This window comes from Mytilus galloprovincialis, chromosome 7 (assembly GCF_965363235.1).
Source record: "Mytilus galloprovincialis chromosome 7, xbMytGall1.hap1.1, whole genome shotgun sequence".
NCBI lineage: Eukaryota > Metazoa > Mollusca > Bivalvia > Mytilida > Mytilidae > Mytilus > Mytilus galloprovincialis.
Window position 1 is genome coordinate 57,845,961 of NC_134844.1, and position 17,109 is coordinate 57,863,069.

Below are 17,109 nucleotides of genomic sequence, written 5' to 3' on the forward strand. Positions count from 1 at the left end.
CGTCAAAACCATTGTATGAGATTAGCATTGGTAATTATAATGTCTATTCGTACATTGACTACCGCACAAACGATTCGCTCCATCCTGAAAGTTTCAAATATGTAGTTTTTGACACCGTGGATATACTGAACTGCACTGTTTAAATATCAGTCTGGATTAGTTGGGCGGATGGAGAAATTAAACTAGGAACTGGGGTTGTTGTTGGTGAAAACGTTTTGGGAAATTTGACAAATACAGATCATTTTGAAGTGAGAAGTATTGGAGTATTTACAGACAGAGGCATAATAGGAAATTGGACAATACAACTTGAAGGTAATTTCAAAATTTGTATTCCATTTGCTATGTTTTTATTTTGTCTCAATTCATAAAATGCATATGAGGGTTATAATATATATTTTTCATTGATGAGAAAAAACGTTTGCATCTGTTTTTCTTTTCGATTTAAAGAGGTTCTGTTCAAATTTGATTTTCATGTTTTGTTTTTGTCCGTTTAAAACTACAATCATTTACTTTACGTATCCTTACATTGTATCTGAATGTTAAGTGAAAACGGCATGCATTACATTTTCATTTACATCTTTGTGGATTGATCAATTTTGATACAAATATATCTCATTCGATTAATTTCTTTTTCTCATCAAAAATTGAAAAACGGGTTAAATACAGTTGCATATAACATTAAAAAAATACATTCTTACAATTCTGATACCCGCATTCTGAATTCAGTTGAGGGGCTTCTATATTCTCACGACAGCCAATATGTCATTATGAAAATATACAAAAAAAAAATGTTTTTGTTAAAAAAAAATGCAAATACAATGTAAAATGAACATATTATGTTCAATAATGGTAATTTGCATGTGCTCACCAAAACATTCAAGCAAAAATATATAAAACAAATCAGCATTTCTGTGCATTGTTTGAAATTTGATATATAATAGACAAGTTGGACGTGGAGAACTAGTGCTGAACTTTAGTGTACACTTTTTATTTGCGATAGATTACGCGAGGCGACGAAAAACAATGAAAAGGTAAAGTTTTGCTCGGAGCATGTTTTATTGTCAGAACTTATTTGTTTTAATTTCAAATTTATTTTTTTTGGGGGGAGGGGGGGGGGGCAGGAATTCGTTTTGTGAGGTCTGATTGGATTGATTTTTTTATAGACGGGATAAGTGAGATTTATTTGCAGTACATTTATTTTGTACTAACTTGGATATGTCAAAAATATAATTGAACATTTTTCGTTGAAATCCTAAATATAGTCATAACAATTCGAACTATTCAAACTTTTATACTATAACTTTCCTGATAGATTAATCTATGAAACGACAAGTCCATATTCTGACTATAGATTTCTATAGCTAATATGGCAATGATAATACCTTGAATATATGTACAAAATACTTTTTTGTTTTTGATACTAATTATAATTCGAGATCCAATCATGAATATCTACATGGGCAAAACAAGGGAAAAGTAATAAATGTATTTAAAACGAAATGTGTCTATACATATTTACTTCCTTAAAAAAAGGATTTTAACCAGCGACATATCTGCTTTTTCGTTCATACTCGTTTGCTTTCTTCGATATATTACTGATATATTCTATATTTCCTATTCAGTTGATTAGATATTCGATATATATCATGGTGACCTGTTATTGTAAATAGGTGATCCAGTTAAATTACGTTCTGCTCGAGCGATTTCCGTGAAAAAATGTTGCCCATGTATGAAGAAAACTTATTGAAGGTCTGTGCTTTTATCGGGATATTTTATAACAATGCTTGAATCTTTTCATAAGATATTTGGTAGTATAATAAAAAGTTGAGAATCTATTGTGATTTGTTTCTATCTTCAAAATTGTTTCTTTCAAATAAAAGTTGCTTCTAAAAATGTCTCATGATTTATATATGTAATTCTGTAAAATAAAACTGATTATATTTAAAACTGTTGCGTCCTATCAGACGGACTTATATATAGAGGGTTTATACCTATTTTTTTTTTTGGCAGATGAATCTAAATTTTGGTAACGTGGGATTGATTTTTAATTAATTTTTTTTTAGATTAGTTGATTCAGATTTCCAGTATATCTGAATTCGTTTCCTCCAAACTTTATTTCATTGTGGGAATTAAGAAATGAAGCACCATTTTGATTTACTTATCGGTTTGTCATTTAGCTACACTAGTAACAACTAAATGTTTGCCCATATCATTAAAGCTCATCAAAATGTTGCATACTTCTGGTAAGGGACTTTGTAATTTATTTGTAACACGCTGTTAATCTTTGTTATATTATATTTTAAAGGTAATACACACACTTGATTAGTATGATAAACAAGTGCCAGACCGTTCGTCCGTTACTAGTACGTTCCTCCATTCGTTCATCCGTCGATATATCGAATGATAACTTTTGTTCGTTTTTAGAAACTTTAAAACAACTTTGCAATTGTCAAATAAAGCTGCCTTTTCATTTGTTTTATTTTGATTTTGCCGTTCCGAACATTAACACATAAGATTATTTAAGTGTTCACAAACTGTTCACTAAATCCAGTATTCCTATTATTTCCAATCTTTACATTTTGTGGTATTTGAAAAAAAAGATTCTCCTTTCCGATTTGTTGTTTAAGAAATACGGATTTTCACGGCATTTTAAGGAAATCTTTCACAAATCTCGACCTGACGCCAGTATGTGTGAATTAATTTCATCCAAACTTTATGTCATTTTGGGTATTAAAAATGAAGCACTGTTTTGATTTATTTGTCGATTTGTCATTTAGCTACACTAGTAACAACTAAAATTAGCCCTTATCAGTAACAGCTCATCAAAACGTTGCTAAATTCTGGTAGGGGACATTGTTATACATATGGGACAACATCCCTAATGCGCCTCGAAATGAGGAACTCAAAAGTCACGTGTAAAGAAAAAATCTCTGTGTAGTGATATTGGACATGTTTCTATTTTTAACAAATGACTGAACTTAATTATTTGTGGTGATTAGGAAAGTAGAGGAACATAAACTAAAATGTGTAAAAACTATGGAGCTATTGAATGTGTTCAAAGTATTAAATTTTCAAAGAACTTATTGTGTTAAAAAGGGGATATTTTACCACAAGGAGCCGCATCACAAAAGGATGTTCGGAGTTTGCTAATTTACGGAAAAAGTAATCTCACTTCGTACCCCGAAAATTTAACCACATATGTGAAAATGTCACAGCTTCGAAACGAGCTATCATACATATCCAAGTTTACGATATGGACTGAGCTACAGGAAAAAACGTTACCATTACCGCCTATGTAAAAACAATTAAAGATATTGAGCCAATTTACAAAAAGATTAATCAGAAGTTTTTAGAGTGATCTATGGATGATTTCACCTTGTACACCCGGAAAAAGTGTGAAAATGATGGTTAGTATTTTTTTAATTTATACCTAGATATCCCAGATGATTTTAGATAACCATTATAGATAAATACCAGCAAATACTCAATGAAATTTTCGCTTTTAAAATGCATTACTGGCACGGGGCTGAACACTTTTTTAGGCACAATTCTAACTTTGTTTACACCCCCGAGAGATCCGAAAGGAATTTGTTTATGAATTGAAAAAGGCATGAACTAACATAATAGTTTTAGCTGTAAGTAAACATGACACAATACAGTCTTTGTTATGTAATTATCACTCCGGTTTACAGGAATAACTGATAATCAAGGGAGATAACACTCATACGAGTAAAGTGAAATACATCATCACATGTGCTTTTATCCAATAATTTGACCCATGGTCAGTAGATATCATATGCAGTTAATAAACAGTCAAACATGTACATGTATTAAGGAAATCATGACTTATTATTTGTAATGCACACTAGCAAATCACAAGATATTGTCTTTTCTCAGTGAAAAAGGGAGAGGATCAACAAAACTTTTGAAAACAATATTGCTGCACCTTTTCAACTATTAAGCTAGTTAGCTAGCACTCGTTGCTGCTAATATAAAAGATTTAAATGAAGGTTGATAAGCCACAAGGGAGAAGCATTTTTTTTTCTTTGCGATAAAACTTTCAAGAATTTGATTTTTGCTCTCTCAATAATACTTATGTATCTAAACCAAATAATAACACAGTAATTTTTTTGTCTTATTTCAGTTCCAAACATATCATTACTTTTTAACCTGAGATGGCAAACTACAGGTTTTAAAAAGTCCTGAATAACTGGTAAGCATTTTGTTTTATTTGGCAAGTTCTAAATTGTTTATTTATGGTATTTATGCAATTCAAATTACAGTCGGTATGTTAAAAATATACTGATATGAAAACTGTTGCTATGGTCTTGGTATTAAATGAAAATGCTTGGTTACTGATCTTTTCGACTCCATATTTCAAGTTAAACCTTGCGGCAACTGTTCTTCATGTAACACTGCAAACTATAATTAGCATAATTTTGATATGTCGTTAGTTAATGACGCCATATTACGTGTGATGCCACAATGTTTCCTTTAAAACATCATGCCGATATCTCACTGATAAAAGATTTTCACTGAAATACATGTAAAAACATTTTTTCTCAAATAGAATTATGTAAAAGAACAAGTTTTGAAAATTTGCACTTCATTGCACTCTAATTATATGATTCCAATGACTTTTACAGTAGTTTATAGTGTATCTAACGTATAAAATACAAGGTTTCCACTGGCTAGAATAATTAAGTATTTTGGTGTTTTTTTATGAAATCTTCATTTTTGCATAATTTCTCTGTCAAAATGTACTTTTAGGCTCCAGAAAATTTTATTGAATGCTTTAACAGGGTCTGTGTGTTGTAATTTAAGGTTACATTCAGATGTTTTGTCCTTCTTTTGACTAGTGAAGGTATACTGGAAGAAATTAATTATGCATACACTTTGTATTCAAAATAAATAAATATAGCGATAAAAGTGTCATTGCCTTATAGTGCTGAAACAACTTTATTTTTTTTTCAGAAATGGACAAAAATACATAGATTTATTCAGAATGTCATACCGATGAAGATCACATAAAAATATTTGGAAAAATCAGAACTATGGATTGCAATATGGGACAACATCCATAATGCGCCTCGAAATGAGGAACTCAAAAGTCACGTGTAAAGAAAAAATCTCTGTGTAGTGATATTGGACATGTTTCTATTTTTAACAAATGACTGAACTTAATTATTTGTGGTGATTAGGAAAGTAGAGGACCATAGAATAAATGTGTAAAAACTATGGAGCTATTGAATGTGTTCAAAGTATTAAATTTTCAAAGAACTTATTGTGTTAAAAAGGGGATATTTTACCACAAGGAGCCGCATCACAAAAGGATGTTTGGGGTTTGCTAATTTACGGAAAAAGTAATCTCACTTCGTACCCCGAAAATTTAACCACATATATGAAAATGTCACAGCTTCGAAACGAGCTATCATACATATCCAAGTTTACGATATGGACTGAGCTACAGGAAAAACGTTACCATTACCGCCTATGTAAAAACAATTAAAGATATTGAGCCATATGCAACACCCTGTAAATCCTTGCTATATTGTAACAAATGAAGGGTTAATATTACACTTTTTAACTCAACCAGGAGGATGGGAAGAATCGTTTAACTCAACGGCATTGTGAAGAAACAGATTTGTAATAAACGAGTTACGTAACAATGATAAATATTTCACCACTATTTTTACTTGTTATTTCAATAACAACAAATGCACATCCAGCTTTCAACAGATAAAACAATGCAACGGGTGGTCAATATAAAATGTAGTTGACGGTTCAAAGTACTGATTCAGACTGCCATGTTATTCTGCAGGCTCCTATTAGCCTATTTTTGCACTGACAATGACGTTAAGAAAACGTCAAATCATGCAATCAGAGGGAACGTTTCTTACGTCTTTTGGTTAGTAACGTTTAGAAAGACATACAGATTGTGTTAATCTTTAATAAAGAAACTGATCAAGTTGTCCTTATTTTACCCTTCTTGTCCGAGTTGTATTTCAAAGCAAATAAAACTAAGAGAACATTTCAATATGTTCTATCATAAATATAGACAATGTTAATGAAAAGGGAGGCACACTCATAATAAATACTAAATTTTTCAGCATTGATAAGGTATTAACTTGAACAAACAATGATATTGAGATCGCAAAGTGAAAGTACAGAACGGTGTCACTAGTACTGCGGATGTAAACAAGTTGAATCACTATTTAACAGGATATTCAAAGTATTTCATAGGTGACCATTGCCAAGAAATACATATAAACCGGTCCATATCGTTTGAAAAGTATAAATGGTTTAAATCCTGAGTATGAAAGTCAATGCATTTATCAGTTTTTGTGCACACCCGAGAAGTCGACCCACCTGGCAATATTCAAATAACTATATGTTTATATAGAATTAAAAACACGTTAAATAATGACTATTATAAATGTCATACACACACATGATAATATACTTTTTTACATAATTCTTGGATTTTGTATATACGATTCAATTCTTGCGAAATAACCAATGTATTCTTTGGAATTACAATTTCAATATGCACAATAAAGGTGTATCGTGCGCTGTTTGCTCAGTTTTATTATATTTGTTATAGCCACATGAATGTCAATTTTTGAAACAGTCTTGTAATAAGTGCATGTATAGCTAAGTATATACCATTTTCACGGTTGTTTTTTTCTATAGAATTAAATTTTATGATTCATATTTTAGTATGTACATAAGCATACCGTACTAGTTTGTGTGCAATTTTGTGGATAGAACGTAACAGATATGAAGCATAACAATTCAAAGAAGTATTCTTCTGTATCTCATGTCTTTCATAGATGCAAAAAATAAAGCTTATGAATGACATAACAGTAATATTATAAGCTTATATTTTTTGACAAAATCGATTGATCACTTGACCATAACATATGCAGTTAAACATTATTTTATAGAAATATGAAACTGCACACGACTTTGTAGTGCACAGCATTTATGTTTAATTTAAATGAATTCGAAACCAGTTACCTTCGTAATGTTCGAGAAGAAAACGTCTTCATATGCTATAGGATTTTGAATAATGCTTTCGAATAAATAGAAAAAACAAATTTGATACAGTTTCAGACTTTGCTGGATATTTTGACAGCAGATGTGAAATTTCAAAGACTTTTATGGGTTACAATTTCAATAGCGCCATTAACAGGTTTATGTTGTCAGAAACACTTATTTACACTTACATCCCCTTTTATTAAAAAAAACTGCCCTGTAATTCGTTAAGGGCATGGTATTGCATATTCGTTTACACCTTTCAAGACTGTTGAGCATTGCTATCTCCATCAAATAGGTTTTTTTATACGCCCGTTTCAGGGACGTATTATGGTATACCGTTGACAGTCCGTCCGTCTGTCCGTCCGTCGTCAACATGTCGGACATTAACTCAAAAATGCTTTAACCAATATGCATGAAACTTTGGTGAATTGTTTATATCTTTTGACGTGAGCTCCCTTTCGTGTTGTTTTTTTTATAAATTTCCGATTTACCGTTTCCGAGTTTTGGGGTTTTATTCATTAATAAGGGAGGATTTTCCAGTTTTCTGACAATAACTCAAGAATGCTTTCACCAACTTGCAAGGAATTTTGGTGAATTGTTTATATCTTTTGACATGAGCTCCCTCTAGATTTTTATAAATTTTAGATTTTACTTTTCCCAGTTACAGGGTTTTACTCATAAAAAAAGGAGATTTTCCAGTTTTCAGACAATAACTCAAAAATGCTTTCAGCAGTTCTCATGAAACTTTGGTGAATTATGAATAGCTATTGATGTAATCTCTCTTAGGCTATTGATTTTCATAAATTTCAAATATGACATTGAGAAGAAATTGAACTTTATTTGTTTATAATCTGACAACAGATTAACTATGTATTGCGCAACAGCACAGTGCATTGCACAAAGCAAAAAATCTTTAATTGAATATAAATTCAATTCATATAACCAATTTCAAGTTCTTTGACTACATTTGTTCAGAAAGCTATAATATGTCAAATATTTATTTACAATCCTAATTCAGACCTGTATCAAGCTTGAATATTATGTCCATTTTTGCGTATCCAGCTGCGCTCAGCGAAGCAGTTTATCTTCTTACTAAAGGGAGAAATTATGCACGCAAGAATTTCTATATTTACAGTAGTACATTTGTACATATCGTCAAATGATATGTTTTTATCATTTTGATACCTGCATTCTGGGAACAGTTTTGAAGCTACTTTACTTTTACGAATGCCAGTTTTGTTCATATACTGTAAATTAAGAAATTATTGCGTACATTTATTATTGCGATTTTGTTATTTGAGACTAAAATGCGAGTTTAAACTTTTGCGATTATAACCCTGTCGCATTTTTCGCAATGATAAAAACATCGCAATAATTTCTGAATTAACAGTAATACAAATAAAATGTACAATGTTCATGTGCTGTGTATTTAAATAACTATATGATATTCAAATCATGCATCGTGTTTATATATACAAAAACGTTCTCAAAACTCATAAGATGTATATATCTTTTAACATAAAGGAAGTTCAATTTTGGCTACTTGTTTTGTTCTTTTAAACTGAATTGTTTTCAGTACTTCTATGTTTTTTTTCTGAATCATTGTTTTCCAAAATTCTATGACATTTGGTCACTGGTAGCATGGGTAGAGAGTTGTTTCATTGGCAATTATAATACATCTTGTTATTTTTAGAACACCTTAATGTGATAATTGAAATTATTACATGTATGCATCTGTTTGCTGTTCTTTTTAAAACTACTTAAGGGGGCTCGCGGTTCTAAATGAAATTTTTTATTTAATATAGGATTTCTCTATATTTGTCTATAAATGAACTTTATCTTATACTAAATAGAAAAATGAAATAAAAAAATGGGGTCACCGTTCATTTACGCTCACAATCTGCCTTCAAAAGAAGCATACATTTTTGTTAATTTCTGTAGAACTAATAGGAGAAATAGCGGTAATATCGAAATAAAAAGAGAACTAAATTACAGAAATCGCTAAAATTTTACAATTATTTTGATTTATTGATTTAGTTTGTCAATTCATTTTGTAATGAACACTTCCTGTTTATTTTCTTTTTAAATAAATCAAATCGACAGATTCCTGGCCTATGGGGCGAACGTGTGGGTGCGAATGTAATTAGATTCCGATACGAGCCATTTGTATCGTATTGTTAGCCTGTTAATCTGTAGGCCATCCCACTGTATACCAACCATCAACTTAAAAGGGGGGGGAGGGGGTACTGGTATTTTTTTTAGAAATTTTTTCTTCCTCAAAATTCAACACTATGAGGTATGGAGGCAAATCAGATTTTTTTGTCATCTGGTTGACTACAATATTTGTTATCATCAAGTTCGGGATCGGAATAATATTTTAGTAAAAAAAAACATCACAAACTTGAAGTCAAATGGTCGTTCTCTTATCATTTTTCAATTAATTATCTATATTAATCATTTTGAATTCTTCCAAATAAATGAAAATTGTAATAACTACGAAAACTTGAAAATTATAATAACTACGAAAACATGAAAATTATAATAACTACGAAACAGAAGTATGCAAAGATATCAGAAAAGTATTACCGTTATACAGAAACCAACATGTTTTACTGTCTAGACGTAATGACGGAATGATTAAACAGGAAACTACATGTACATGTATCTAATATATAAACTACCAAAACTTTTTTTCGTTTACAAATAAAACCTGTATCAGAATAACGAGTACAAAAAGACATATACCGAAACTTTTTTTGTTTTCCAAATAAAACCTGTGTCACGGAATAACAAGTAAAAAAAAAAGAGAAATCACAGACTAAGTTTTCAAAATATATCTAACCTTGTAATGTCTGATATATTACCAGTTTTGAAACTCCAATTTTTGTTTATAAATGTATAAAGTAAATATTCTATCAAAATGTACAATGATTGTATTTGAGTGGAAACACGAATAATATGGAGGCGTTTATAGCTATAGAACCTTTAGGGGACAATTACTAAGTACTAAACATGCCAAAATTAGTAATAACACAATTATATATTAGTTACAAAATGCCAAACTTATCTACAAATCGCAAAGATCAATCATAATTAATAAATTATCATTCTTTATTCCGTGTTAGTTGATAGACAGCATTGCGTGACACTACTATACTTAACAATATTTAAAAAATCTGTGAATTTTCAGATGATTATCATTCATGTATTTTTGTAAAATTAATGATAAATATATTAGTACGAGTGAAATAAATATATATTCCCCATATTATATAAATTTCTTATAAAAATGTAGTATGTCTAAGTCTCCGACTTCCAGGATAACCGAGTTTTATCTCCCCCTCTCTCTTTCTCAAATAATATAACAAAAAAAATATTAAAAATATATACTCTCTCTCTCTCTCTCTCTCTCTCTCTCTCAAATAATATGACAAACAAAAACATGTACAGTTCTGTATTATACTCGTATCTTACTCGTATTCATATAAATTTTACACCCTATACAGTACAATGACAAATAAATTTGTTCAGAAACCAAGATACACACCTGCCGAAATGTCTTTGTTATCGAGCATACAAACATTTAACTTACAAATCTTTTTTAAACTTTCAGGTTAATTTCGCATTTCAAGATCACAACTTGTCTTTTATGATAAAAAATTAAATGTAGTACATGTAACTCGAACTTTCAATAATATTTTTCTGATGTTTAAGTCGTATCGCTTTGTCTTGAATATTTGACAAATTTTCAAGGTATTTCCATTTAAAAACTATTTTTAGTATATATATATATATATATATATATATATATAAATATATGGTTATATAGATCATAATTATAGAACAGTAACTAACTTCATTTTATTTAAACAAAAATGTTATAAAAGGAGATAAATACCTTTTCGTTTTTAGTTTTAATGCTGTTCCACATTTACAAATCCATGTTCTTGTTAAATTTCTTTGTGATCAAATCTCCACGCGATATCTATTCTATTAATCTGTCTTCTTTGTGTATTTACTAGGTAAACCCTGATGACGTACAAACTAGGATTTTCAGGTTTATTTTTAGCAACAAAACATGGGATTGTCCAATGAAAAGTTATTGTGAATTACGTATTTAACATACCTGTTTATACATCACCCAATCACCACGACAGGAAACTTCCGTAACTTTTTTCTATGGAACTGTTGTGTTCACACGAACAGAGACGGATTTAGGGGGGGAGGGAGTACCCGGTCCCCCGTTTTTTAGGAAAAATTAAGTTGTCTACATGTATAGGGAATCACTGAAGCGGGCCCTCTCGTAGGCAGTCAGTGAAAAACAAAAATTTCTGAATCCGCCACTGACGAATAAGGATATTTTAATCCTTTTCTTTAAAATGATGATTCTAAGTAAAACTATATATGGTATAGTATACTTTTGTTCTTCCAATTCTTTTTTTAATTTAGAGATTTTTAAACTGGGTCTCCTATTTTCACCACTCAGGTTGCAATATAAGGTTAATGATTTTTTTTCACGACAGGGCTAGGGCTATTTTTAATCAAGTTTTCATATATTCACAGCCTAACAATTTATATGCATACTTAAAACAAGATGATAATGATAGTGGATGTATATTTAATGTCCAGTGTCGAATTATGTGAATATTCAAGACGAGAACATGTTAAGTTATAGTTATTGACCTAGCAAGTCGGTATATACGATTTAATCTGCACAGCTCTGGTGACCCTAATCAACCCAAACGACGTAGGAGTTCGGGTTAAAGGGTCATGAATATTTACTGTGTTTTGTATTAGACCTACACGATGCACCAGTCTTAAAAAGCTTTGCTTGTGTGTCAATTGGCATTTATTTTGCGCCAAAAACCATATTTCATGGCGCCAAAATAAAACATTTCAATTGCGCCAAAAATATAGTTGAATACAGGTAAATAGTATAACAAAATAGTTTTATTCAAAAGATACTTTAAATGATAAGTTTAAAACACACCAAATTGTGTTTTAGAATTAGTATTAAAAATCTCCTTTTCCTAAATTATGATAAAACATATTCTTAAAAAGTGACTACTCTTAATATTAATGTTAACAAAATTCTGCTATAAATTAAAGTGATCATGAAACCTAAAAGAAAGCACTATGCACTGGAGTACAATCAAAAGTATGTTCTGACACAGGACTTGTAAGCAACGGTTCGTGTGTTCTCGTGTTCATTTGATAACCTATATAAGTACAAAAATGTATATGTATGTGTGGTCATAAAAGAATACAAACTTATTTCGTCTTTATAAAAGGAAAGAAGATTGGGGTATTATTTCTAATGAGACAATTATCTACCAAATTTCAAATGAAGATTATGAAATCAACTATAGGTAACCGTACGATCTTCAAAAATGAGGAAAACCCGTACCTATATATATATAAAAAAAAAGATGTGGTATGAATGCCAACGAGACAACTCTCTACAAGAGACCAAATGACACAGAAATTAACAACTATAGGTCACCGTACGGCCTTCAACAATAAGTAATGTCCATAACGCATAGTCAGCTATAAAAGGCCCCGGAATGACAAAGTAAAACAATTCAACAGTCTGAGAGAAAACTAACGACCTAATTAATGTACAAAACAATGAACGAAAAGCATAGTCGGCTATCTACGGCCAGACATGAAAAATATGAAACAATCAATTACTTGGGAAATGTAGCGGCTCAGAAGTGATACCACAAACATGTGAGTATTATATAATTCCAAACTTAAGTGACTCTTAGATTTATATTTGAAAATGAGTATGTACTCAATTAGTTACCCGGGTGGGTTTGGGGGGGGGGCGGCGTGGTAATCTAAAGAAATCTTATTCTAATATTCAAAACTTTTCCGTTATAAGTTACCTGTAAAATGGCGCAAATGCAGTTTTTTATTTTTTTGACGCAAATTATATTTAACCTTGTTGCGCAAATTAAAGGTTGGATTTTGTAAAAGTTGTGTATTTTTTTTTACATGCATGTCACATTGAAAAGGTCTTGGGATTGGGATTGTTCTTTGCACTCGAAAAATACTCCAATTGATATATTGACTCTGTTCAAAAAGATTTATTCGTATAGCTGACATAAAGATTGTTCCTATTCAGATTTATTGTGGATGATAAAATACCTTTGTAAAAATTAGAGATACACACTTTCATCGCAGGAAGAAGTTTCTCTAATATCCATTACAGCTAAATTCCTAATGCACGTATAGCAATACTTTGGTTAGCCTTGTTTCTTTGTATATTGTACAATTGTAATTGGAATAACTTCAAATTTAGATATAATATATACAAGTTTAACATATGCTTACATATATTGTTTGAAGATGTAAATCTTAATAACAAAACTTGGGTAAACGTTTAAACAAATAAAGCAAGAAAGCCAACCAAAGTTTTACTCATCAACCATTAGGAAATTAGCTGTAAGATATTATGTTCCATTGATATGCCGTTTAATAAAATTGCCACCCATCGATATCTCATAGGCTGAGATGTTCCATTCATTCATATATTTAACATTCGGAAAAACGGAAATTGCTACAGAACTCATTGAAAGGAGTGACCCTGTATAGTAGAGACATTAAATAACTTAAGGGTTCTGCAGACGTCTACATGTGTCTGCTAGCGTGTGCATGCCAGATCAGTCCGATAAAAATCAAACCTAACAGCGCTCCCGTTTTCTGAAAACAGAAATCAGAAAACGGGAGCGCTGAGAGGTTTGATTTTAATCAGACTGATGCCAAATAGTATGGTGATTTCATCACATATCCAAAAATCGGAGTACATTTCTGCATGGCCACTCGTCTGTCTAAATATCCATTAGTCTGGCTGCGTGTCCATTTACGCACTTTGAAAAATAGTCCTCATATAAGATAACTAAAAAACTACAAGAGAACAAACAAAATTTTAAACTAAAGAATTTTTATGAAAAGCTGGTAAAAATAAAATATCAGATATAAAAAGGACAATCGAATTAAAATATAGAAATAGATCTCTGATTTCGTTGTACTACATAGTATAACGAAATCAGAGATCTATATTTTAATTAGATTGTTAAAAGGATAACAGCAAACTCACTATTTATAAACATGTAAAACTAAATAATACAGAAGAAAGGGCAGCAGTTCTTTTGCGCCAATTACTGTTTTTCAGGGGTATCATTTGCGCCAAATTTTGTTTTCCAAATGTATCAATTGCGCCAATATTCGAAACTCATTTGCGTCAATTTACCTGTACACATTTCTATCATAAATATTAATGATTGATATTGATTCTTATTTTTGGCTTAAAAAGTATCATATGTTCGGTAATATTTCACCATGAAGATGAGCATCTGGAGAGAAATCACTTGAAATGCATTCAGACAGTCAATATACAGAGAGAGAAGAAAACTTATTGCTTTGCTGAATATTTAATACAAGTTATGCCAAAAAGAGAAGTAAATAGAAGCTTTTGCTGATTGTGTTTTAGTCACATATATTTTTGACACAGTGCGTTGTTCCGTATGGGATGAAACTTTATCCACCGCAAGACGTACCAGTCATGGAGCAGAAGCATTCCATAGGAATTATTGTGAACTGTTTTATGCATTTCATCCTTCAGTGTTTTGTCTTTATGGACAATATTTGTGAAGATACAAGCTACTACATACATGAAATTGGGAAGTACCTATGCAGTCAAGAAGTAAGAGAAAGTACGTTTTAGAAAAAGAAACATTTGCAGTGTTAACTGCCTGTTCCAAGTCCCAATAAAGGAGGAGGGAAGTAATTTTTTTCTAATTGGCGCAATCGTACGTTTTACTTTTGGCGCAAATGATACCATGTAATTTTAAAACAGGTGGCGCAAAAGGGCACATTTTTGGCGCAAACGGATCTCTCCCGAACAAAGAGATTTAACTTGCTTAAAATTTGAGTTTAGAAAACTATTAACAAATTTAGAATAAGTAACCATAATTTATTTGATAGAAAAGGGAAGATATCTTAGAATAACAAGAGACGAAAGATTATGCAATAACTGCAAAAAGATGAAAATGAAAATTAATACTTATATCTTTTTAATATTATGATAGTAGAAGTAATAGGTTTACATTCATATTTTGCTAAATGAGACTTTCGCTATTTTAAGATATTTTCGTTTGACTGATAATTTCCTTTCTCAACACTGTATAGTTACATGATGTTCTAGCGGAATGAAGATAAGCGTATGTTACAACAAACGAAAATGTGTATTTTGTGTCGCAGACTATTCATTTAAATCCTGTCTTATGCACGTGTTTTTGTCTTCAGGTCCCTGTAAGTCCTCAGGAAGACATGTCATCCTAACAAATAAACAAATATCCTGACCGACCTGTCTTTATGATGCGTGCTTATCGGAGAAGCAGCACATTGAAAAATCTTTGGTTTGACTAGACCGGGGCTTGAAAACACGTCCTCCTACACTCACGGCGAACACGCGAGCACGAGACCAACGAGGCGGCCACATTCCTCATAGAAAAGAAATTACTCCTGGGTTTTGTTGATAATTAAAAGTTTTGAATATTGTTCAGATATTTAGAATGCTGTCAAAAATAAAGTTGATAATTCCAAGATCAAAGTTGACAATTAAAAAAAGGATGGCCCTAATACGCTTCCATACTTGTACGCTTCCGTAGTGAAATAAACATTAATTGAATTCATCTCTATTAACCAAGTTAAATTGTAATGAAAATTGAACATGTTGAATTCCTATTGTCTCCCCTTGCACAGAAAAATATTGTCTAATGTCAAGAACTCTATTTTTATGTCTTTTACAATCCAATTAATATATTTCAATTATAGTAATAAATTAAACTATTTTTCATATTTCTAATTGTACTCAAGCTTTAAATTTAAGCTGTAATTATTAACTGTTATATATATATATATATATATATATATATATATATATATATATATATATATATATATATATATATATATATATATATATATATATATATATATATATATATATATATATATATATATATATGGTTAACTGCACATCTTTAACAGTTTATCTGCAATACATGTCACTGTCCCGCTAATGGCTAATGGTCATGCCGAGGCAGAAAGACAGTACTTCAATTTCCTTACATTAGGTTGGCTTTTTGTTTATCAACCCCAGGTAAAGGAAGTCAACTCTGGAGTATCAGAATGAATGTAAGGGTATACACTATGTTTTTATCAGTATATGTAAAACTGCAGTTTATATATTCAAGATATAAATTTTGAAAACACATGAACATATTTTCTTTAGAATTATTCGATAAGGCTTCTAAATTTTATGTAAAATGATTGTGGCCGGAAATACTATAAACAAGCTCCGTTCGAAAATGGTAATACTATACCACTTGACTCCAATAGCCTATTGGGGGGGGGGGGGGTGGAGATTAACTGTTTTCCGATGATTTTGTCGTGAAGATAACACATAAAATTAGTAAGTTTTCCCCCTAAATTGTACCGATTACAAGCTTGATTTTACTTCTTAAGTTTGCTCCTACTTGACCGAGTACCAAGGCATGTACAATAGAATCACTTTATCTGTCAGCATCTATCCTGAAGGAGAACTATTCTAGAACAGTATGAAGAACTGCAATAATGACACCATTTAGACAGTTCTACTAGAACAGTTCTAATCTAGAACTGATTTGGTCAGTTCAACCTAGTACGGACTTCGACAGGACACTTCAACCTAGAACGGACTTCGACAGTTCTACCTAGAACTGATCCTGACAGTTCTACCCTAGAACAGTTTTAGTCAGTTCTATTTAGAATTGATTTAGTCAGTTATATCCATAGAAAACTTTTAAGAACTCTTTGTCTTAAATAAAAAAAAGTCAAAAGAATATAATATATATTAAAAAAACTCTCATCACAGCACTGTTTTAACATTTCTCGTTACGGAAGATGTGGTATGAATGCCAATGAGACAACTCTCCATCCAAGTCACAATTTATATAAGTATCATCTACCTTGCATCTATAACATTATGAACTGGCGCTTATTACAGATATATAATACAAA

General features: G+C 31.0%; 1 long non-coding RNA gene across 1 annotated transcript; it reads left to right on the forward strand.

Annotated features, from left to right (window-relative positions):
- The first annotated feature begins 2,868 nt into the window (after positions 1–2,868).
- Positions 2,869–5,618, forward strand: LOC143083362 (uncharacterized). Its single transcript, XR_012980664.1, has 3 exons — positions 2,869–3,407; positions 4,145–4,213; positions 4,975–5,618. It is a non-coding gene; the product is annotated as an uncharacterized LOC143083362 (long non-coding RNA).
- The last annotated feature ends 11,491 nt before the right edge of the window (positions 5,619–17,109 follow it).